Genomic DNA, 24,465 nt, shown 5'->3' on the forward strand with positions numbered 1-24,465 from the left:
CAATACTTGGTAAACAATAATAAAAAATAGTAAATGGGTGGCTCAGTCGGTTAAGCATCCAATTTCAGCCCAGGTCATGATCTCATGGCTCATGGATTCGAGCCCCACATCAGGCTCCATGCTGACAGCTCAGAGCCTGGAGCCTGTTTCAGATTCTGTGTCTCCATTTCTGTCTGTCCCTCCCCCACTCATATTCTGTCTCTTTCTCTCTCTCTCAAAAATAAATAAGCATTAAAAATTTTTTAATAATAAAAAAAAATAATAGATGAATAAAATAGTTTTGAGAAAGAATAGAAAGACAATGAACCTCTTCCAGAGGAATGTTCAGGTCAATGAGTATTTCACATAAATCTAGTAATCCAAAACACCCAATGTTACGGGAAATTTGGGCAATGGCCTAAAAGCAATCAGTTGATAGTGGAAAGTACTGATACAGCTATATGTGTCCTGTTTCTTGTACTACACATGCTTAGGGGTCAGGAGCTTTTTCTCTCACATAACTAGAACTCAATAAATGTTTAGTAGTAATAGGAAAAGATTGCCCACAGAATCCCTTTAACTCTAAGAGGAGCAAGAAGCCATTTTAGTGTGATTTGCTGAGTTCTAAAAAGACAACAGAACCTTTTGGGGCACAGTTTAGTTGACATCAACTCAATCTCTACTTAATAGCATAAAATGGAGGGTAGTCAAGTAAGCAACTGTGCCTTCATTCACATTCCTAACCCAAGTCTTGGAGAATGGATAACCTGCCCTAGCCTACTCCCACAGAGTTCTTAATACAGGTGACTTGAGGAAGCTGGGATAAGTCTCAGGGAATCTGAGAAATTTGCTAGCCTTAATTTGTTACCTTCCAAATACTCTTTTTTTTCTTTTTAAATTTTTATTTAAATTCTAGTTAGTTAACATGCAAAGCAATATTGGTTTCAGGAGTAGAATTCAGTGATTCATCACTTACATACAATACCTAGTGCTCATCATAATAAGTGCCCTTTTTAATATTCATCACCCATCTAGCCCATCCCCCACCCACCTTCCAAATATTCTTGAGCACATCCTAAGGTAGAATAAATCCCCAAAGCCATCCCTAGAAGTGACTGGTTTTCTCAGTTTTCTTTGCTTGGAGATGACCAAGGAGTTGACACCCCCAACTCCCCACCCCAAGATCAGAATGGATTGGATATGACTTCGAGCCTTCTCTATGTTCAGATCTATCTCCCTAGCATCCTGAAAACAGGATAACTGATAGCTTGCTTTCTGTCATATTACTCTTGTAGCAGATGTGGTTTCATCCAGATCGTATTTTAAGACTTAAGGGAATGAAGGACGCAGAAATAGGCAAAAAGAGAAGTTGAATTTAATTCAGTCATAATAGAGACTTCAGTTGATTCCCTGGGGAGCCCTGAACCTGGGGTGGCTCTTCAGAGCTTTCCAGAATTGAGATAAATGAGGGGGCCTTCTATTCCTGCATAGACCTATCTTTGGATATGGGCTACTACAGGAAGGGGTGTGTAGCCTGTGTGAGACAGCTCCCATAGGCTGAAGGCAATTCTTGGGGAGGGACTCTGTTACAGATCTTCAACAGAAAACACTCCTGGGAGCTGAGAGAATAACTACTTTGGTTTACAAAGGAGATCTGGGCAGCACACAGTAGTGTCCACTACATAATCAGTCACCAAAATGAATACCAACAAATGCATCATAGCTCTGAAGGTAGCATGCATTTAGCCCAGAGAATGTGGTAGTATGAAACTTGATGGAGTTTCGCTCTGGCTGAATATGTTAGGAAAGTTCTTGAAGCCATAATTGCCTGTGTATGATTACCTTCTGACTCTGAAATTGCCTGTTCAGTAAGCAAAAGGAAGCTGATTAAAAGCCATATCTATTCTAAAACTCTCAGAGGCATGGCCTCTCAGGGCTAATTCAAAAAGAGAATTCTTTCTAGAGATTCTTCCACATTTTTTCCATTTCTGTATATTCCATGAGCAGGTGGTCACTACCTGCAGCTGATAATTGTAGGCTTTATGCATACCATACTATGAAAGGAACTTGTCTGATGTGCCAGGGCTGATAGGGAAGTATGCAGCATACGTTTGACCCTGTAAAAGGGGGAAATGTCCTTTTGTTATAGGCCATAGGGTTTTCAAGGCTACTATCCATGGCAAATGTTCACCGTGCTCAAAGGCTAAGGGACAAGCATACAACCTTTTAAGTGCTTGTCAGCACAATGTCCATTCACTGAAAGCCTTGGCTCTCCCATGCAGTAGCCAGGTAATCAGAGCCATATTGTGTTCCCCTCTTTTAAAAAGGTGAAAGTTCTATAGCTTATACCACTGAAAATATTGAATATTGAACATTTAATTTTCAATAGTGATGATGATGATGATGATTATGATGATAGAGAAAATGCTGCCATAGACTTTGTAGATAAAAATGGATGTTTTGAACATTGGAAAAACATTTTTTTCTTCTGGGTGGGAGCAAGACAGCCATTTTGACAATACCTAAGAAAATGACATAGCAGTTCAGGGCAAGAATATTGCAAAAGCTCTATTCAAATTATAAGAACAATTGAAACAAAGAATTGGCCCAAACCTGGGTAACTATGCTCCCCCTTCTCATTCTGCTCCCAATTTACATCACTGATAGCTGCCAAACAGATGTTTATTTGATTATTATGGATATTTAAAGATATTATATCATTGTATTACTATTATTAGAATTTTTATTCAATATTAATAGTCTCTTAGATAATTTATAATAAGATGTTCATAATCTAAATCAAGTCACAAAGTGATAATAGGAAAAAGCAGAGTGTTTTCCATTGTGACAGCAATGTTTATTTATTTTTGAGAGAGAGAGACTAGGGAAGGGGCAGAGAGAGAGGGGGACAGAGAATCTGAAGTAGGCTCTGTGCTGTCAGCATAAAGCCCAACATGGGACTTGAACCCACGACCCATAAGATCCTGACTTGAACTGAAGTCAGGCGCTCAACCAACCGGGCCACCCAGGTGCCCCCAAACTGTGAAATTTTAGAATTAGAGGTTACTTTTGAGGTCACTGGGGCAAGTCCAACTTTTACAAATGAAGAAGAGTCCCAGTGAAATGGAATTACCCTCACTCTTACATTCAGGACAAGGATCCAGGCCTCCTGATTTTCTGGCTGTCTTCTTTCCACCAGGAGAAACATACACTCTGATTATTAATATTATACATAAACGTTAGTGGTGCATTCTTATTGACTCCAAGAAAAGGAAAGTCTAGATGCTTTTGACTAGACCATATTTCTAGACTATTTCTTATGTCCCAGAGAAAACTAAATTTGAAACTGTGAACTCCAACTTAATTTGAGTCTCAGGCACAGCTGATTACTTAACCTGGACTCTGATGAAGCTTATCAATATGTGACTGCACAGGTTAGGTGTTTCAGCATTTCTGGCTTTCACATAGTTGTGTCCAGAATCCTCACAGACCTTAGAGAGTGGTTATGATAGCAGCACCTAGTGAGACTTGTAAAACTCTTAAAAGGTACCAAGATGCTTGTAGATCCCAATGTCTTCCCCCCCCCCCCAATTCCCTCATAATGGCACACACTCACAAAATGATGGCATGGATTTTTCTACTAAGAGTTGAATTGTGTTCTGCTAAGGCTAACCCTGCATATTTGGCTCTGCCTACTCCAGTGTCTTAGAAGAGCTGGGGAGAAAAACCTAGAGAAGTTAAAGTGAAAGTCACTTGTCAAAAATATCTTCTATCTTTACAAGTATAGCCATGCAAGTGGCATAGAGATTTTCAAAATAAAGCTTTGCTTTTATTTGACAGGTTTTTTCCATGGCTGCTAATTCCTGGAGATGTAAATATATTTTCAAGTTCTCTATATGTCATGGAAAGTCCAGTTTGGGAGGTGGAGGTGTACATGAAGATCAGGCACCTTTTCTAGAATGACACACAGCCCTCCTAACTAGTCCACCTGCTCCATAATGTGGGCAATGTGTTTATTTCTTCAAATGAGGGTCATAAAGATTTGTGTTGCTGGGGACAGATGGATCTACCAGCTGATGGCTGGCACTGGACCAGTTGAGTTCGTGTTAGGGCTGAAAATACTGCCTTAATGTGCATTTGTCTTCCGGAAGGCTGCAGTTCCTTACAAATATCCTGCCTTTTCCCTTCCCTTCTTACTTAGTCCAGGGTTTCCATCATGGGAAAGAGGGGTCCCTGAGAGAGCCTTATGACTTAAAAGTGTGAACCACAGCCCAGACCTCTCATGAAAAGTTCCATGGAATTGAGATCTTGGCATTAGGTAACTAAGGCTATCGTAATAAAGTATCACATTCTGGGGGTGCTCAAATAACAGAAATTTATTATCTCACAGTTCTTGAGGCTAGAAGTCCAATATTAAGGTTTCAGCAGGATTCGTTCCTTCCGAGGGCTGTGAAGGAGAAACGGTTCCATGCCTCTCTTAGCTTCCACTGGGTTACTAGCCATCTTCGTTTTTCCTTGGCTTGTAGATGCATCACCCCAATCTCTCCCTTTGTCTTCACATGGAGTTCTCCCTGTCTGTCTGTCTGATATGCAAGGACCCTATTTCCAAATAAGATCACACTCACAGGAATTGGGGGCTAGGACTTTAACATCATTTGGAAAGGACACTATTCAACCCATAACCAAGCTTCTAATGCAGATCCAAGAAAGACAATGGAAGCTACTGGATTGGGCAGATACAACCCTAATCAACCCATTTTCCTGCCCCATGAGATGTTGCCTCATTCTCCATTCCTGCCCAGCCATCCCCAGGAAGGGCTTTCCTGAAAGAAGGCTTCTATTGGCCTAGGATGGCATAGAGCTCCTTTCTGTCTACTGAGGCTTTGGACCTGTTATCCAGATTCTAGCCTGGATTTCTATGCTTCTGATACCCAGCAGCTGCTTTGGCTTCTGATCCCTACTCGTATAGACAAATTATCTGTGTTTCTGGTCCTTTTCATTAAACTTATGGATGTGGCAATATAATATAAGGGTTAAGAACATGGGCTTTGAAGGGGCACCTGGGTGGCTCAGTCGGTTAAGCATCTGACTTTGGCTGACTTTTCATGGGTCCATGCCCCATGTCAGGCTCTGTGCTGGAGCCTGCTTCAAATTCTGTGTCTCCCTCTCCCTCTCTCTGCCCCTTCCCTGCTCACGCTCTGTCTCTCTCTGCCTCTCAAAAATGAATAAATGTTTTTAAAAAATTTAAAAAAAAGAAAGGAACATGGGCTTTGAAGCCAGATTCTCAACTCTGAAACTCCCTAGATATAAGACCTGGATAAGTTGCTTAAACTTACTGTTCCTGTTTCCTCATCTATAAACCCATCACCTCAAAGAGTTGTTAAGATTATAAGATGAAATAATTCATATAAAGCAGTTAGGACAATGCCTGGCACATAGTAAACACTAGTTAGCTGACATTATTATCAGCTTATTGCTGGCCCAATGAGCTAGCACTGGTTCTTGGAGAGGCAAGCAGGACAAGGGTGATGGGTGAAAGTGGCACGGTAAGGAGAGGGCCCCAAGGTTGAGCAATGGGGGACACAAACCCCTGCAGGGCAAGCATCAACAGAGGGGAATGAGAGGAAGCCAGGACTCAGAAATGAAGGAGTAAATGAGAAGGCAGCGAAGGTTCAGGAACCATCTGGGCAGCAAATCCTTCGAGTGAGACAAAGAATCTGGGGAAACAGTTCAGGGGCTTTCTGCCTGGAAGAAGAGTGATCAGAGTGTGGGCAAGCTTCAGCCTCAGCAGGTGCACATGGAGGTAGACCAGTAGTACAGGGGTGTGTGTGTGTGTGTGTGTGTGTGTGTGTGTGTGTGTGTGTGTGTCAGTCACAGGGTGTTTTTTGCTCCATTACTCTTTTACCTCAAGTACTGTTCTGTTATATACTTAGTCTAAGAAGACTTTGGGGACCATTCTCATCCTCACCCTTCAAGCCTTCCCTTTGTTCTCTCAATCTCAAAGCCATGTCTTTCATCCAGAACAGCTGCCACCCTGGGCTGCTGCTGCCAGCAGAAGTGCTCTGCTTGCAAAATTCTCTGTTTAGTTGTCACTGTTTGGCTATTACCCCATTGCAAAAGAACAACTCAACAAATGAGTTTAAACTATTCACTTTTCAAATATTAGGTTAAGGCTATCTGACGTTTGATCAAGATATGGTGGATAAGAAATCACTGCCCCTCCTAAAAATTTAGGTTATGATTCAAGTGCTCTTTTAAGAAGCATTTCAGAATGTTGACTGTATGCATTATCCCAGTGCCCAGCAACCGTGGCATAGCTACATTCGTCGATCTTTTGTGATGAGAGATGTGTATAAGTGAAGCATTTGGTCATTCAAGAAAGCATCAACCTTCTCCTGACCCTGCTATTCCCTTAAGGTACCACCCTATCTCTAGCTTTCCCTCTGCTCCTCAAATTATCAAGAAGCAAGTCCGTACTTGTCTTCATTGCCTCACCACTCAAAATCACATTGGGTTATATAATCCTTATTCTTTGCGTCTTTACCATGTAGCTAAAATTGTTCTTTGGAGGTTGTCATTACCTGTTGCATCACCAAATCCAAGGCTGCTCTGTAGCATTGAAAATATTTAAAATATCCTCTCCTCCCAAGGCCTCCATGACCCCCAAACCCTCTAGGCTTCCTATCTGACAGCAACTCCTCTTGATTCTTCTTTACCTATTCTTCCTTCTTCCCCCTAAATTCAGGTATGCCCAAAGTGTGTGTCCTCTTGCTCTTCTCTCTCCTCTTTATACTCTCTCCCTGGCTACGTGTAGTTGCTTGGATAAGACAAGGGGTTGTGGGAAATACAGAATGTTCAAGGCTAGGTATGTTGAGCCACGGGTTTTTGCAGAATCTCCTACCAGAAAATGAGAGCAGGCATTAGCTCAAGCACCCAAGCAGGGGGAACCAACGTAGCAATGCCATGCTTGGGCACCAAGATGCTTGACCAAAAGATAGAGGGGTTCAAAGCAGTCTGTAGGCCAACATGCTTGAAGAAGCTTATTTCTGATGGCTCCATATAACAACTTTAACAGTGTTCCTGTTTTCTCCATAGGGTTTTTCACCTTGGATACGGTGTGTTGTATATTTATCAGTCTATATTTGACTCTAAACTGTAAGCTCTGGAGAGTAAAAACCATCTATATATTTTTTACCATCTTATTTCTAACACCAAGACCAGGGCTTGTCCCATAGAAGAGGCTAAATAAATATTAGCTAAAAGAATGAATAAACCAGGTGTTTAAATTTGGAAATCAAGTAAGTGGAAAGTATGAGAAAGGAATCATATATAAAGCCAGATACAATCTGTACTAAGTGCACACCATATAGTCATGTAGCATTGTTATAGGTGGGCTGCAGATTTCATCATGAACTTCCTAGCAGTCAAAACAAAGAAAAAAAAATGGTTACAAAATTTATGTTGCCTATTGAATTTAAAAAGAAAAAATGCTCAGGTAAAACACAGCTATCCCTGTGATGACTTAGAGAAATGTCTCCATGTATTCTCACAAAGAATTACAGTCTGGGTTATAGACAATGTGTTCCAACGTATCTCTATATTAGATATAATAGTGAGTGCTGTGGGGCTATTTTTACAATGTCCTTCAATATAGGTTAACCACATAACCTTAAATTTAAAGTAATTCTGTGACAGGGAGACCAGGGTAAAATAACGAAGTGCCCAGAATTCTGATGACCTGACTTGATCAAGGATAAATTTAGAATATCTAAAACAAGATGTGTTCTGAGGAACATGACTATTCCATGTGACATGATCCAAAACAAAGATTTCTGTGATCAAGTATATTTGGGAACTATTGCATACTCAGATTTATCTTTTAGGATATTTACATGTACATTAACATACATTAAATGTTTTCAGAAGTCCTTCAGTAAAGAAACATTGTCTAGCTTTTTCACAGCTGGTGTCAGGAATTTCTCCTCGTTTTTATTCTGAGAGGTCTCTGAGGTTTCTTCTTGTCTTTGGGGAGCCCCTGGGTTATATCTTTCTCCAGACTCCGGCCTACCTCTCCCCAGCAGCTCTGCTTGCTCCTGATTTACAGTCTACCAGGTTTTAGGCTCCTGAGAGAATAAAGTTTGAGACCTACCATGACATGTCAGCTAATCAGACCTCTCCCAAGAAATTCCTGATCCTGGTTCCAGAGGAGCATGACATTTCATATGAGGGATTGGTGTCCTTCAGGGATGTGGCTATAGATTTTAGCAGAGAGGAGTGGCAGCATCTAGACCTTGTCCAGAGAAGCCTATACTGGGATGTGATGCTGGAGACCTACAGTCACCTGCTCTTAGTAGGATTCTTTATCCCCTTGGGCATTCTGAAAATTACTCTGTTACCAGAAATACATGATTACATTCCTGAAGAATAAAACTTTGTGGGTACCTGGGTGGCTCAGTTCGTTGAGCGTCTAACTGCAGCTCAGGTCATGATCTCACATTTCATGAGTTCAAGCCCCACTTTGGGCTCTGGGCTGATAGCCTGGAGCCTGCTTTGGATTCTGTGTCTCCCCCTCTTTCTGCTCCTCCCCCATTCTCTCTCTCTTTCTCTGAAAAATAAATATTTTTTTTTAAAAAGAAACTAACCTAAAACTTTCTCTTTACCAAAACAATTAGATCCTCTTATAATATAATATCTGTTTACATTTCACGGAAATTTAAAAATAACACTTTAGGAAATAGTCACCTAGGAAAATTATGGAGTGCATATCTTCAGGTGACCCTATGTGAATATTGTTTCTAAGAACTAAGTTCTTGATAAGAATCTGTCCACAGAATGTTCCATCATTCCCTCTGGCAGGAACTTGGAATGCAGATATTCTGTGCTATCAATTAAAAATGGACTTTTTGTGGCAACTGGCTGGCTCAGTCAGTAGAGCTTATGACTCTTATCTTGGGGTAGTGAGTTCGAGCCTCATGTTGGGTGTAGAGTTTACTTAAAAATAAAATAAATTTAATTTAAAAAAGTTTTAATGGACTTTTTGCTGTGACAGTCAATTCAATAATAGGTCATCTAAGGGAAGTAAAATTCCTGATCAGTCTTTGTGCCTACACCTTCCCCAAGGAGGACCCAAAGACAGACCAAATATTGTCTTAGGAAACAGTCATAACTCCAGTTTATTAAAACCCAGTGATATCTGAATCATTTCAGTGGCAATCAGTCTGAAAATCTAAATTAGTCTGAACTACAGTAATGGATTTCCTCCCAAGAACTTCTAAATGCTTCTAGAAGTGGTGAGAAACACACTGCGATTGTTATTGAAAATAATACCTATCAATGATCTTAACCAATGACTCTATTCTTTATAGGTTAATGTGCCAGTAATTCAGACTGCTTGGTTTTCTCCACAGAATCTTAAGATTTAAATCACTAGATCATAAAAAAAATGATCCAATGCAGCCCCTTCTGTCTGGGCAGACATGCTTCAGTCTAACAATAGTGGGTAAATATAATCTCCATGGCAAGAGGAAGGAGAAATGAAGTTTGTGTCCCGATATATTCCCTACTTCTAAACCACGTGAAGACTTCCTGTATAGTATGTCAGAAAATCATAAGCTAAATGAGGGACTAGAGACACTCACAATGCAAATCACCCAGGCAAAATGGAAAAGAGCCCTAAGAAGGAAGAGGAACACCTAACTTCTGTTTTGTTTTTATTCTTTCTGTTACTAATCTCCTTGAAATTTCTAAAGTATTTCCTGCCCTAACTTACTAGATTTTGTAGAATCAAGAAAGATAAAGCATCATTTAAACATATCAGATAAGTGAGCTAAAATCAATTTTACATTTCATTCTGGAGTTCATTATACTTTTGGCAGCAAATTTATCTCCCTAATTATGTTTTACTTAGGTTGAAATTAATTTTAATTGGTACTTCCTGTGAACACACTGAATAAGAAGCAGAAAAATCTGCCTGAAATTTAAAATTGACCTTGAACAATCCAAAATTCACATTTAGACTCTGGATGACCTCATGTGTGCCCATAATTTCCACTATCCCTGATGCTCTGAGGACTTTCAGATCAACATTTCTCCTCCAGCCCCTCTCCTGAGCTATACAGTGCATCTCAGCAGACTCTTGGGCAATTTCATCTATATGTGCAGTGTGAGATCTCATCTTTTTTACCATGTTTAACATCTGCGCCCCTCTCCCCATAATCCCAACATCAGTCATTGGAACCACCTCCCACCCAACTCAACCTCAAATCTGGGAGCCACTCCAGACTTCTTATCCTCACCACCAACTTTCCTGAGACTAAAATCTAAATTCTTTGGCATGACTTTGAAGGGCCTTTACAAGTCTAGCCTAGTGTTTCCCAGTGAAGGCCCTACTGCCAATTGGGACACAACAGTTTTCTCCTCTGTGCAGAGTTGCCCTTCTTATTCCTAGTCCCACCCACTAAAAGCCAGTAACAATCCCTAGGCACCATGACAACCAAAACCAAAACAACAACAACAACAAAAAATCCTTCCTAATGCTTCTCATGGAGTAATACTGCCTTCAGCTGAGAATCACAAGTCCAGCCTTGCCCACCTTTCCAACCCCATCTCCCACTATGCTCCTCCGCAGACTTGGCATTCCAGCCATACAGAATGATTTGCTCTCCCCGCACACTGTGCTCTCTCAAGCCACAAACCTCCACCTTTGCACATGCTATTTCCCCTTCTCTAACACCCTCCTTTCAGGCCTCTCCTTACTAGGCCAGCGAAAAGTCTATACTTCAAGATCCAACTCAAACTCCTTTGTCCCTGTGACGTTTCATAGCTTGCCCCCAACCACAGTGACCCTTCATCCCTATAAATTTAGGTGGTACTTTCTGTAAGTTTATCTCCTTTGGACAGTTCTAGACTGACCAAGCCTTAAAATACCTGCCATGCACACATCCCGCTCTGAGGAAAACTGCTCTCCCCATAGCTCTGCCATTCATAGGTCTTACGATCACCTCATGACTGATGGACTAGGAGCAGCCCCTGGTCCAACGGCAGCCCACCCATATACTAGTAATCCATATGTACCCTGGTTTAAAAAGATGAACCAGGCTCATTAGATTCTAGATTTTCTGTCTCTCTGTCTCTCTCTCTGTCTCGATCTTTCTCGCTCTCTCTTTTATAGTGATAAATACAAATAGAATGAGCTATTTGGCAGGAGCTGCTATTGCTGAAAGGTCATATGGTAGAGATTCCACAAGGAAAAGGTAGTGACTCAAAGTCTGTGTGGACATGAGAGAGATGGGGAGACCAGAAGAGTCACCCAGGAAGCACATGGCCTGGATTTCTCTCCATCATTGTCCCCCCAGTCCCTGGCAGCACTGGTAATAGTACTGGGGACCTCTGAGAAGAAGAACAGAGAGAAAGCAGGGTGCTAGGATTATTAAGCAACAGAGAGTGACGTCCATGGGCAGAGGCGATGCTTGGCTCTGGTCTGCCCCCAGAGAGCCTCCCAAACCCCAGTGTGACAGGTATTTCTTTTTTGCACCCACAGAGGAAGGAGCAGGCTGAAGGGAAAAGCTGTTTCCTAGCTCTGCTTCCACTGATCACAATCCCTGTCGCCTCGGGCAAGTGTTTCTGGAGCATGTTTTCTCATCTGTAAGGTGAATATTTTAGCACCTGCCCTGCCTGTGGTCCCACTGAATGCTTTATTAACTGTAGGATATTAGGTAAGTCATTTGATCTCTATGAACCCAGTTCGCCACTGTTAAAATAGGGCCAGTAAAACCCATTTCACAAGTTACTATGAAGAGGATTCAATAATCAAAATAGATAGTATATATAGTAAGTGGTTTGTGAACTGATTATTGCCACATATATCTATAAAGTTATAAGTATTATTTCCTTCTCCAAGACTTAAAAGTATCACAGAAGACATTTTTATTGGTATTTATAGTCACATATGGTTGCATCATATTCATTAGTACTCTTCTAAAACTTTACTCAATTCTACTGATATGGTGTTAGTTAAATCTTTTTTTTTAAGTTTTTTGGTGTTTATTTATCTTTCAGAGAGTGCAAGGGGGGAAGGGGCAGAGAGAGAGGGAGACACAGAATCCGAAGCAGGCTCCAGGCTCTGAGCTGTCAGCACAGAGCCTGACGCAGGGCTCAAACCCTTGAACTGCAAGATCATGACCTAAGCCAAAGTCAGATGCTTAACCGACTGAGCCACCCAGGTGCCCTGAATGTATTAAATCTTAAAACTACTTTTACACTATTTTGTAACTGAAGATTATCATTTAAGTTCAGCAGTCTTAGTCACTAAGGGATTGCTATACTTCTAAAAACCATTTACCACTTAACTTTTTATCATGACACTTTGAAATCCTCCTGCAGTCTACAAAATAATGCTTTTTTTCCTGCACACTACCCACTGTTTTAGTTTAACTATAAATAATAGCTTTAAAACCCTTATATAGCTGTGGAACATTTTTTCTGAGATTGTTTATTATATGATTTCCATTAGTAACCATTGATTTTTTTTTTAATCCTTTTGGGCACCTAGAACTCTTGCAAGAGGCTCTGAAACCTGGCATCACTCTTGATCTCTTTCTTTCAAACTATCCAATTAGTTGTTGACTTGTTTTGTCTATTTCATAAATATTCCTAGAATCAGTCCAGTGCTGTTATCTGAGGCCAGACCACCCATGTCTCTCACCTGAATGCCTGCAGTGGCTCCCTGACTAGTGTCCCTGCACTTAGTCTCCCATGCAGGTGCTGTGGACACATCAGTGAGTAGTAACACGGGCAAGGTATATTCCAGTGTCGTGGAGTTTTTAATTAGTAGGATAAAGGCAAAAAAAAATGTTCTCAAGATAGCCCCAATTTGTGAATTGTGATGACTGCTATATAGAGAAGTAAGAAAAAGCTAAAATAGAGAATAGAGAGGGAGGAACATTATAATTATAAGAGGTTGTCAGGGAAGACATCTCTGAGGAGGTGACTGTCAAGCTAAGCCTGCAGGGATGTGAATAAGCCAACCAAGAGAGGAGAAAGCATGCTGGGCAGATTCAGAGGACCTAGGAGGAAATCTAGAATGCCAGTGTAGCTGAGTCATTCCCCATAACTACAGGCAGAGTCAGTGTCCCTCTACCCTCAAGGACATACAGGAAATGTGTGGAGATAACAATAAGGCACCCTATCCAGATGGATGAATGCCTTTTCTACAATATAATATGATTAAGTCACTTAAAGATCTTCATGATTTCCTATTATCCTTAAATGTTCAAACATCTTAATCTGTACATGATTCACAAGAACCTTCACACTCAGGCCTCTACCTACTTCCTCTGTTCCCTCTCTCCTCACTTTGCACTGACCTTCTTGTGGTTCCTCGAATACACCATGTCCAAGACTTCCCTGTCTGTCCTGCTAGCTGGAACATCCTTCCCCTCCCCTTTACTTGACCAGTCCTTCCTAACCTTTGAAGCCTCAGCCTTAACATCACTTCCTCTGACAAAGCCTCTTGAAGCATATGTCTGAGAACTTCTGTATCATTCGCACTGCCCCTTAGCTACTGTATGCCTAATTCCATTCATTGTTCTCACTTCACACCTTTCGGAAGGCAGTTCAGGAAGGCAATTCAGTTCAGACCTTTGGAAGGCAGTTCAGGAAGGCAGACCACACTAGGCTACTGCTGGTGTGGTCAACATTATATTCATCAACTGCCTTTTGGCTGAGGGTATCAAACTGTCCTACAATAGATTCATTATCTTTTAAAACTCTGCATGCTTGGATGGAGTACTCTGTCCCTTGCCATTACAATTTTCTGACTCTGTGTAGGCTCTTATTCAAAGTGGTTACAGATGTATCATAAGACCACTTTCCTTAAGTAAACTCCAAGACAGAATAATAGTATGGTTAGACTGTCTTAACATTAGCAAAGTCTATTTGGAGTTTGCAAGCAGTGCAAGGAAGAGAAGTGAATCCAGTTTCCTAAGATCACATTCCCCCAAGCTAAGCACACACACACACACACACACACACAAAATTATGACATTCACCTTTGATAGCAGCTTTCTACAGACAGAATCCAAAGTCAGGAACATGGATGTAAGATGCTTAAAATCCTGCTACAGTGAACTAATGCTTTCTTTCAACTTCATTCCACTAAAATTTGTATGGAACCAGGCCCCTCCTAAAGCAACTGGTTTGCAGGAACACAACATAGTTGTATGCCCACATCTGTTTTTCTTAACTCCTACACCTGTAGATTTCTTGAGACCAAACCTTAAAATAATAATAAATGTTTACGGTTCTGAGCAAAAATGCCATGAAGTAATCAAATGCAAATTAGTGATTTATTCGTCCACAAGTACCTTATGCCTAACACTTCGCTATTTAGCACATGCAGAAAAGACCAAAGAAGAGTATAATATAATAGCTGCCTTAGGTTAGTCACTTGCTCTGAGAAGCCTGCTTACCCTCATTCAGGTAGGAAATTCCAGAGGAGCTTGTCAGAGATGTTCCTACTGAAATATACTTAAAGCTTCTTATATTAGTCCTGAAGTCATTGACAGTATGAGGCCTGTTTATATAATGTATACCTTACTTGCTACAAGAAAGAATTTGAGATGATATGTGTATATATCAAATGCAGTCAGATCAAAAGTAAAATAAACAAGGAAGTAGAGGGGAAGGGATAACAAAAGGTAGAAAAGTAAGATGTGTTGGGAGTGAGCAATTACATTGTGTCCACAGTCTTCAGTTTTAATGCCATTTGCCAGAACACAATTTTTGTGTGTTAGGGAGAGTGTTATTATTTCCACATTGGCACACCCTCATTTCAAAACAAAACAAAACAAAACTTTTTTCTAGAACTTATCCAGGTTATTCCCTACTTCATTTACAAGCTCCTAAAAGTACACCTTACCTGATTCTATTCACATTTGGTCCATTAGGAGTAAATATTCTTTTAAATTCTCCTATATTTAATAAGTATAATCAATTAATTTAACATTAATAATGTTGTCAATTACTTGAATAACCTTCCCCGCTAAGGGTAAAAGTAACGTGACACTGCCAGTCAAACCCTACAAAACCCTACAGCTCACAGTTCCTGAAAAGTAGGCATTGAGAATCCCAAGCAGGCTCGAACTCATGAAATACGAGATCATGACCTGAACTGAAGTCAGATGTTTAACAGAGCCACCCAGCTGCACCCCTCTCCCCCTGCCCCAACTGAGAAGGTTTTTGGTTAGGGCTTATCAAGAAGTCTGATACTGTAAAAAGCTGCTGCAAAACCCTTGCTGAATGAGAGAAGCCTGAATCCTGTCAAGTTCAGGGGTGGGACAAGTCGAAGGAGCTTAGACCCAAAGTCTAATGAAGCTTACTTTGTATGTATGCCCCTGTGGTAAACAAAAACCAGTCTCCCTTATTTCTCCTTCCAAATATGGGAGGTAGATTTGATTAAGTAACAGAAGAGGCTGCAAGGAAGTCAGAGAGGGGAAAAGAGGATGGGAGCCTCCCTGAAGTGAGGCCCGGTAGGGGACCAGCTAGAACCATGCTGCTGGAGGCTTTCCCACTACTACCTGCATCTGGCTGCTGTGCCTTCTCTTTCTGTGCTTCATCTCAGAAGGGTACAGAGCTACATTTTTACAGCTCCCAGGAGGATCTGGAAACTGATGAAAAGCATCCAGGAGCTCATCCTAGTCAGGCGTGTGGGCCACGTCCCTCACGAGAGCATTAGCTGTTCTGGCTTATTTTCATCAAACTTTAGAGGGACTTAGAGGGATATAGAAGTAGCACAAAACACAATGCTTACTCCATAGGAGTTGCAATCCACCTAGTGATGTGGAATATGGGACAGACCACCATCTAGGGCCACGTAAAGTTCATGCAAACAGTGCAGGCAGCCTAATCCATACAGGCAAATGTGAAATGAAGTTAATCATAGGGAGGTTTCCTCAGAGGTACGAGTTTGAGCCATGCTTTAGAGGAGGGATCAGAGGGGGGCAGAGAACTTCTTGGGACCAAAATGGACATTGCCAAGGTCAAACTGGAACAAGGTGGGGGATGGAGGTTTATCCTGCCATGGCACAGAGCAGCTGTTTTGGGGGTGGAGTCAAAATGGACTCTGGAAATACATTGCTGGCCATAGCCACCCAATTTCAAGGCAGAAATGGAAAGGGTATCAAGGTAGGGTGGGTGTTGTCCAGCATTAAGTATGAATAAGAGTTCTACAGCTCTTCTTGTCCTAGTGAGGAAGGGGAGAGGTCTGCGTCAAGGAACAATAAACAAATGGCAGGCACTGTGGGGTTAGAAGGCTGGACTGGCTAGATGAGTTTAGATTTGACTTGATTGACAGCAGGAAGCCTCTGGAAGTTCTTGAGAGAGAAGTGACATTATGCAAACAGGATTAAAAAAACCTATTCTGATAACTGTGTCCAATGAGTTGAGGAGGGAAAGCTATGTGTTTATGGGAGGGCACCAGTTTAGTGGTTGCGTCTATAGCCCAGAAACACTGTTGTCCAACCCTAAAACAAGTTTGCTGATTTGGGACTAAACTGCAGGATTAAGCCTCCCAGTCTATTATAGTAGGCATCAAGTTGTCAAGTTAAAAAAAAAATGATGCAGTCTATTGATCTCTTGACTCAAAAAATATTTTATGGTTCAAAAAAAGACACAACAAAGCATAGCATTGTGGCCTCTCGGTGTCATCCATTATGTCAAATTTAAAAAAATGTTTTTATAGGGCCTGAAGTTTGCTAAAGATGAATACTGATACTCTGTAACCATGCAAAAGCAGGACATTTATCCAGAAGGGATAAATGACCCCACAAAAGAGATCAATTGCATTAATTAAGATAGAGTTCTACCTTTGCTCCTCCAGTGCCTGTCTTTGCTTAGACTAGTGATTCTGAGCCTGGTTGGGCTCCTAATCTCGAGAGCTTTTTAAAGATAGAGGATGCAGGGCTCTCTCCAGAATCTGAATCTGGAAGAATGCAACCTAAATTCGTCTATACCCATATCACCTTTTTTTAAGGTTCCCAGATACTTTGGCACACAGCTGGAGTTGTGAGCCACTGGCTTAAAAGGTGAAATGGTCTTACACAAAACATGTGCACATACACACACACATTTCTGCAATAACCAGTCAAGGTTGCCCATTTTTTTTTTTGTACAGACAGAAGCATTTACAGATATTCTGGGATTATCAGGCTCTCAGAACCCCTAAATTCTTCAATCCATAATAAGATCAGTCTCCTGGATTTTCTTAAAGCTGAGTACTAATGCAATATAATACCTGTCCCAATACCATGGCATTCTTAAAAAGCAGTTTTCCTAAAGCGAAGATGAGCCTTAGTCACTGCCTTGTGGGATAACTGGAATTTTTTTCTTGCGGTCCTCATTTCAAAGCCAGCCCTTTCTTTGCATTCTGTCCTCCACCCAGCAGTATTCTCTAAAATCCACATTCCTTGTTGATCTCTCTTCCAAAAAATAAGAAAGGAGGGTGGGAAGGGAATAGTTTCTGGAGTCCATGGGGAAGAATTAGCCTCCAAGGAACAAAGTCACAGAGGAATGGCTGCATTCCCCGAGATAATCTCCATTGATTCAAAGCACAAAGAGGGAGGCTAATTCAATTAGCAAGTGATGCCTTCTAGAATAAACTTCTTGGACTAGTATGGGTGGGGGGCCTCCAAGGACTGGTGCCCAGACTACAAACAGAAAAAATCTTGGCAATTCTTGGAGTCTTCCACCCAAAGATCAATGGCTGTTCATTTTAGTATCATTATTATTGAAAAAATTACCAACATGGTAGGCTCTTCAAGACACAGAGCTGTACATTGATAAAGTACAACTGTATGCTGGTAAAGTACACTGATAAAACATGGAGAAAGGGAAGCTATAAAAATATTCTTTAGGGAGAGATGTCTGGGTGGCTCAGTGGGCAAGTGTTCAACTTCAGCTCAAGTCATGATCTCACGGTTTGCACATTCGAGCCCTGCATCAGGCTCTCTGCTGTCAGCAAAGAGCCCACTTAGATCCTCTGTCCCCCTCTCAACTGCCCCATACCCCACCTACGCTCTCTCTCTCTCTCTCAAAAATAAATAAACATTTAAATAAGTATATTCTTGAGGGAAATGGAGGTCTAAAGTGCAAAGGTTAACATATTTAGGGGAACATTTCACATTCTGACTTTTAAGTCGGTTGAAAACAGTTTGTGAAAGAGATACATCTTGAGAGTGCACTCAGCATGGAGCTAGGAGTTCTTACAAGACAGTTTGAGGGGGGAGGAGGAGGTTGCTTATTCAACATACAATACGGTGTTTTACATGTAATAGAACCAGGGAATGTTTATTGAATTGAACATTATTTAAGTAGAGATTGGGGTATTTTTCACTCTTTCTTATTTGAAGAAGATACCCAGACTATTAGAGCTGAAAGGATCTTCATATTGTCCAAAATCTTCTCCTGAACCCCAGTGCTTACTCTGTGTAGGTGGGATGAGCATCTCATGAAAGGTGCAGTTCTAATTGTTAGGCTTACCCTATTCAGTGGCCCCTAAACAATCTTGAAGAAACTCAAGGGCTTGGGGGAGCATGGTTTGGAAACCTCCAGTCTAACAACTCTGTTTTTAAAGGTGAGGAAACTAAAACTTAAAGGGTGTGACAAGCAGAGCCAAGTGCTCTTTCCATATAACAAGGTGAAATCCTTTCCCTGCCCTCACTCCTTCCCGTGCATGCCATATGGATGTTTTGTCTTGGACCTGTGAGGTACAGTGAAAAGAACATGGGTTAGGGGTCAGACAAATGTGGGTCTGAATGCAGCTCTGTACTTATTTGCCTTATATTTTTGACAAATTATTTAGCCTCACTGAGCCTCCATTTTATGTAATGGTGATAAAATGCACATTTTAGATCTTAGCAGTGCATGGAAAGTGCCTGGTGTGTGGTTTGGGCTCACACCCATTGAGTATATTTTAGTGTTCTCTTCCATGCAGGCAATTGACTATTTGAACATAGAGACAAGAGAGGTAGAGGTCACTGTCATAATAATATAATAATAATAATCATACATAGCACTTATGTGCCATGTTCTGTGTGCTTGGCATATCACATTTGTTAACTTGTTTAATCTTCAGAACATCCACATGCAGTAGGTACTATTTTTTTAATCTCCGTTTTACAGGGAAGGAATCTGAGGTACAGACTGATGAAATAACTTGTCCCTACACAGAAGTAGGGAAGTTGGGATGTAAATCCCAATTATATGATTCAGAATCATGCTTTTAATCAATGTGCCATTTCTGCAAAGGTACAATATAGGAGGCAAGGGAGGACCAAAGTGGGGAATATGGTAGGGGAGGCTTGGTTGGTTTGGGTGAGAGGAACATGGGACCTGGCATTAAAGGGCATGGACAGACATCTAGAGAGCAAGTGGCTCAGGGTTCTAGAGCAGAGAAATTTGAGATATTCTCTCTCTCTCTCTCTCCCCCTCACCACAACACACACACACACACACACACACACACGTGTGGAGTCCATGGGGAACATATATGTGTGTGTGTGTATGGTGGTATGTATATATGTATAGTGTGTATATATACAGTGTGTGTGTGTGTATACACACACACACATACACACACCATATACTCCAAACTATCATAGGTTGAGCACTTACTGTACATTGGTGATTTTTGTGCATTGTTTTATTTAATCTTCACAACAGAATCCTATGAGACAGGGTTGTTATCCAGAACCTTAGAAGGTAAAATAACTTGCCCATAGCCACATGCTTAATAAATAGTGGTTCTAGTATTTGAAACAGCTGGCGGGCCTTTACTGCTGCATGGGTCACCAAGTGTTTTTTCCTGTACCGATTATAAAACTACTTTTCATAACCCTTCTCCACCCCCAAATTATTTTTACCCAACAGCACTAAAGTCATCTGCAGATGTCAATGGTAGTGTAATTCTTCACTTGTGGCCTGTCAGCCCTCTTCTCTAAGTTCACAAAGGACATCTTGATATTTTTCTTTACTTCGGAGAGCCTCTCCTACTGGGGCACAGTTACAGCCCTCTTTAAACATATGACCTTTGCCCTGTCGTCACTCTTTCGTATGGCACACAGTGGTTCAAATCATCTCCCCTGTCCATAAACAACTGCACTTGTGAAGCAGAAATGACTATTAAAAAGAGTGGTAGAGACTCCCTGTTGAGACCTCTAATAGGCTGAGCCAAAGACCAGGGAACATTACTATCACATCCATATGTGTCCTCTTACGAGGTCAGCCTCATGGAAACAGGCACAATTAAAGCTTCAAACAAAAGCCTGGGATGATATTGAACTCACTTTCCTGGGAGAAACCTTTCTTAGAGGCCACTACATTCTTGATTAAGGGCAGCAAGCCCAAAAGGAGGAATGGATTTGAGATTTTGGTTTTCTTTTTCATTTTTTTTTAAATAAACATTTTTTAATGTTTATTTATTTATTTGAGAGACAGAGGGAGACAGAATCCAAAGCAGGCTCCAGGCTCAGAGCTGTAAGCACAGAGCCCAGCGCGGGCCTCGAACTCACAGATGGAGAAATCATGACCTGAGCTGAAGTCAGACGCTTAACTGACTGAGCCACCCAGGCGCCCCAATTTTTTTTCATTTTCAAAGGTAGTGAAATTAACTTGAATATGTTCCCCTGGGCTCTTTTTGTTTGTTTGTTTGTTTGTTTGTTTGTTTGTTTTAATTGGGCCTTTAGTTTGCAGACTCAAAGTAAGGGGATCATCATTACACACAAAGCCTGTACCTTTCACTGCAGAGTATAGCCAAAAGTATGTTATTGCTACCTATTGTCTAAACAAGGCAGGCAAGCTAAAAGCCCTGTCACATGAGCCACATCACTCACCTTCACTCTCATAATATATTTACAATGGTGTGTTTTTGACTTGGTTGATCAGATGCCAGGTTTCCAAAAGTTTTTAAAGATAAAGCAAGTTGTTTTGCACCTGGGTTAAAAAGACTGTTTTTTTGTTTTGTTTTGTTTTGTTTTTTCCCCAAGCTTAGAGTATTAATGATGAGGAAAAATAGAAACCCTGGTGACATCTCCATTTTCTATGGAACGCATGAAGCAGTTCTGCAAGGGCATTTTCTATGTGGATCCAGTTTTCTTTTCTGTTGCAATGAATGTAATTTTAGTTGTCATGTGTCAAAGTTTATACTCCTGCTCTAAAGCATCTCTTCAACTTTAACAGCATAAGTGAAATCACCCAAGTGTATGGCCTCACTGGTAATATGGCTTTTAAAATATAAGCTCTTCTCCTTTATACCCCTTGTCATTAACTGGTAAATTACTAATTTATTTCCTATTAGAATTTATATAGTTTGCAGCAATTAAGAAGAAAGGCATAATTGCTGACAAACCCAGGGCACTATTTAAATCACTTCCTTGTTGACAACATATTTCTCTTTCCTCAAACTGAATGTCACTGAAATCTGATTTGTGCAGAACCCTTGTGGACGAGCATGCTGCACCTGTCACCTGGGCGCTAGCATTTTGCTAAGGATCAATTTACATAACCTCATTTAATGGTTCATAAATCATACCCATTAAGCCCAGCTAACAGGAACCAAGGGTTCTAATTTATGCTGCCTTTCATAGCAGAAAATTGGGAGGCTGGAGCCTGTGGATAAAGAACCCAGGTCTTGCCTTTGATTGTTGATTGTGATGGTAAATGTATGGATGATGAGAACAGATTTTCACTTTATTGATTTCCTGCCAAAGCACAGCATGCTTTATTGTGAAAAGGCGCCTTTTGGCAGCAATGCTAAAAGTGGCAGTTGTTTAGGAGCCCTTTGCCAAGATGAGGTCTAAGACAATACAGAGTGGTAAATACTAAAATAATATCAGGCTGAAATGTTATTCTTTAAAGGAAAAAATGAATCTTTAACCTCTTGGAAATCAGTGACCTTTTCTCCTCAGCAGCACCTCCCCGCCCCCACCCAAAAGCATGTGAAGCCAAGAATTGGAGACAAGATGGTTTTAAGAAATGAAAAAAAAAAAAAAAACAATGCTTTCCATCCTCTGCCCTAAGTCACTTGCTGAGGGAGGCTCATGCAAAATAACGCAGATGTCTAGAATCCTTCAGATAATGACATTTCAGCCAGCATGCTCTTCGGGGCCAAGTTTGCAGCCTCTGCTCTCTCTGTCTGCTATGTACTGCTTTTTGGTTGAAAACCCGGAAACACCATTTTTCTCTCTATTTCATTTTTCCCCTTTAGGTCAAGATATTGTATCCAACTATATATAGTTCTCTCCAAAATGCAATATATAAAAGGTCATCTTCTCACAAGTGCTTGGGCTGGATTTCAAAATAGCAAAAGTGGTCCTAAGATCATTTTCCAGATGAAAAACATCTCTTAAGTATTGCTGAGGCATATTGATTCCCTTCTCTCATCTCAGTTCTGCCCTATAATGGACATTGTATATTCTCATTTTAGCTCGTTCTCAAAATCTTTGTTAAACATGATGATTTTTCCTGATAAAATGGAGTGCCTTTCCCCACCATCTCTCTCCTCAAGGCAAGGTTTTCTGAAACACTTCACCTTGATTCCAGGTTGTGGATGTTGCTATGAAGGCTTATTTGATGTGGAATACAAACACTGTGGCCTCCTCCCCACTCCTGGCTTTAAATTCTAAACCTACCATGTAGAAAACCGGTTGGAGCCAGGCAAGAGAATCGAAGCAAGCTTGATGATCATTTCTGTCTGCTTCACCATCCAATGTGAAATGTCTCTTGCTTCATAAGGAAAAATCAATAGTATGAGAAGTCCTTCTTTATGAGGGAAAATCAATGGAGTCTGTCTATTCTATTATCTGGGAGTATTTATCTATAATTAGTTACAGAGAGCTACTAATAGAATGTAACCTGTGACATGTAAACATGTAGAGTTTAATCATATCTGGAACACATTACTTCCACTCTTCTGGTAACAGAACCCTCCTTTTCCCTCAGGAAAACCCGTTCCATTATGATGAAGATAGAGTTGACCCTACTTCCAACTCCATCCAAAGGGTTAGGCTCATAACCCAGACCTGGCCTATAAGAGGATAGCCATTCCCCTGGTCCAATGATCAGTCCAGGAATGGGTACTAGACATGGCCCTTGGGGTTGTCTGCTGTTGGGGAAGGCTATCTTTCCTCTCTGGAGTTACTAATCTGGTAGTGGATAGAGTCCAATAAATGGAGAGAAAATGACAGAACTTTGGAGATATCACTGGAGCCCCTGGATCCAAACATATTTGAAGTTAGATGCCCCTCTGGGCTTACTAGTTTCATGAATTCATAAATCTATCCTTTTTCTTTTTTTTAATGTTTATTTATTTTTAAGAGAGAAAGAGTGCAGGGAAAGGGCAGAGAGAGAGACACACAAAATCCGAAGCAGGCTCCAGGCTCTGAGCTGTCAGCACAGAGCCCAACACAGGGCTCAAACTCACGAACTGGGAGATCATGACTTGAGCTGAAGTCAGATGCTTAACCAACTGAGCCACCCAGGTGCCCCAATCTATCCCTTTTCTAAAAAATCAAGCTACATTGAACTGGGTTTCTGCCACTTGCAACCCTAATGGCTCCACATAAGACATAGAGGAGCTTAATATACAAAAATGTGGTGGAAAAAATAGAGTCTTTTTTGGCACTAGATTCCAGATTCCAGTCCTGATATTGTCGTTGAATCTCTAGGCTTCAATTTTCTCATTAAAAATATCCTGGAGGATATGTGGGGCCCCTTCCACATCTACATTTAATTCATCCATTTATCCAATTATTCATTCATTCATGTAACAAATATTTATTGAGAGACTGTCCACTGGCACTATACTAGGCAGTGGAGTTACAAAAGTGAACAAAATAGAAAAAAAAAAACACAAACCCTGCCCTCATCCAGCCTATATTCTAGTTAGCAGAGGCAGATATACCTCTATAATTTAAGTATCTGGGAAGGTATTAAATTCTTAAGTAGTGCTTCATTTATTTATTACTATACAACAAGCCTTCCCAAACTTAATGGCTTAAAATAAGATGCAGTTATTATTTTTCACAATTATGTGGGTCAACAATTAAGTCTGAGCTCAGCTGGGTGGTTCTTCTGTTGATCTTGCCCTGGGGTCACTCATGTGACAGCAGTTATCTGGCAGCTTAACTGGGACTAGAAAGTCTAAGATTGTCTCACTCATGTGTCTGGGCCTTGATGCAGGCTGTCTGCCAGCCCTTTCCCTGGATGTGGGCCTTCATCCTTCACTGTTTAGCCCAGGCTTCTATACATGGCAGTGGGAGCATCCCAAGAGAGCAAAGGCAGACCTGCAAAGTTTGCTGACAGCTAGGCCCTGAAACTCACAAGCATCAGTTCTACTACATTCTCTTGGTCCAGGCTAGTCACAGGGACAACTCAGATTCAAGGCATGGGGAAGCAGATTACAGCTCCTGAGGGGAGGAGCTGCGAAATATTGTG

At 41.0% G+C, this 24,465-nt stretch overlaps 1 long non-coding RNA gene across 1 annotated transcript in view; it reads left to right on the forward strand.

The window, feature by feature from the left end:
- The window catches only part of LOC113601288 (uncharacterized), a 79,877-nt gene extending 60,425 nt beyond the window's left edge, over window positions 1-19,452 (forward strand). Inside the window, exon 4 of the long non-coding RNA XR_008299375.1 lies at window positions 11,519-19,452. This is a non-coding gene — a long non-coding RNA (uncharacterized LOC113601288). The remainder of the gene's footprint in view (window positions 1-11,518) is intronic.
- The last annotated feature ends 5,013 nt before the right edge of the window (window positions 19,453-24,465 follow it).

The sequence above is a fragment of the Acinonyx jubatus genome, chromosome B3 (genome assembly GCF_027475565.1).
Source record: "Acinonyx jubatus isolate Ajub_Pintada_27869175 chromosome B3, VMU_Ajub_asm_v1.0, whole genome shotgun sequence".
In the NCBI taxonomy this organism is placed as follows: domain Eukaryota; kingdom Metazoa; phylum Chordata; class Mammalia; order Carnivora; family Felidae; genus Acinonyx; species Acinonyx jubatus.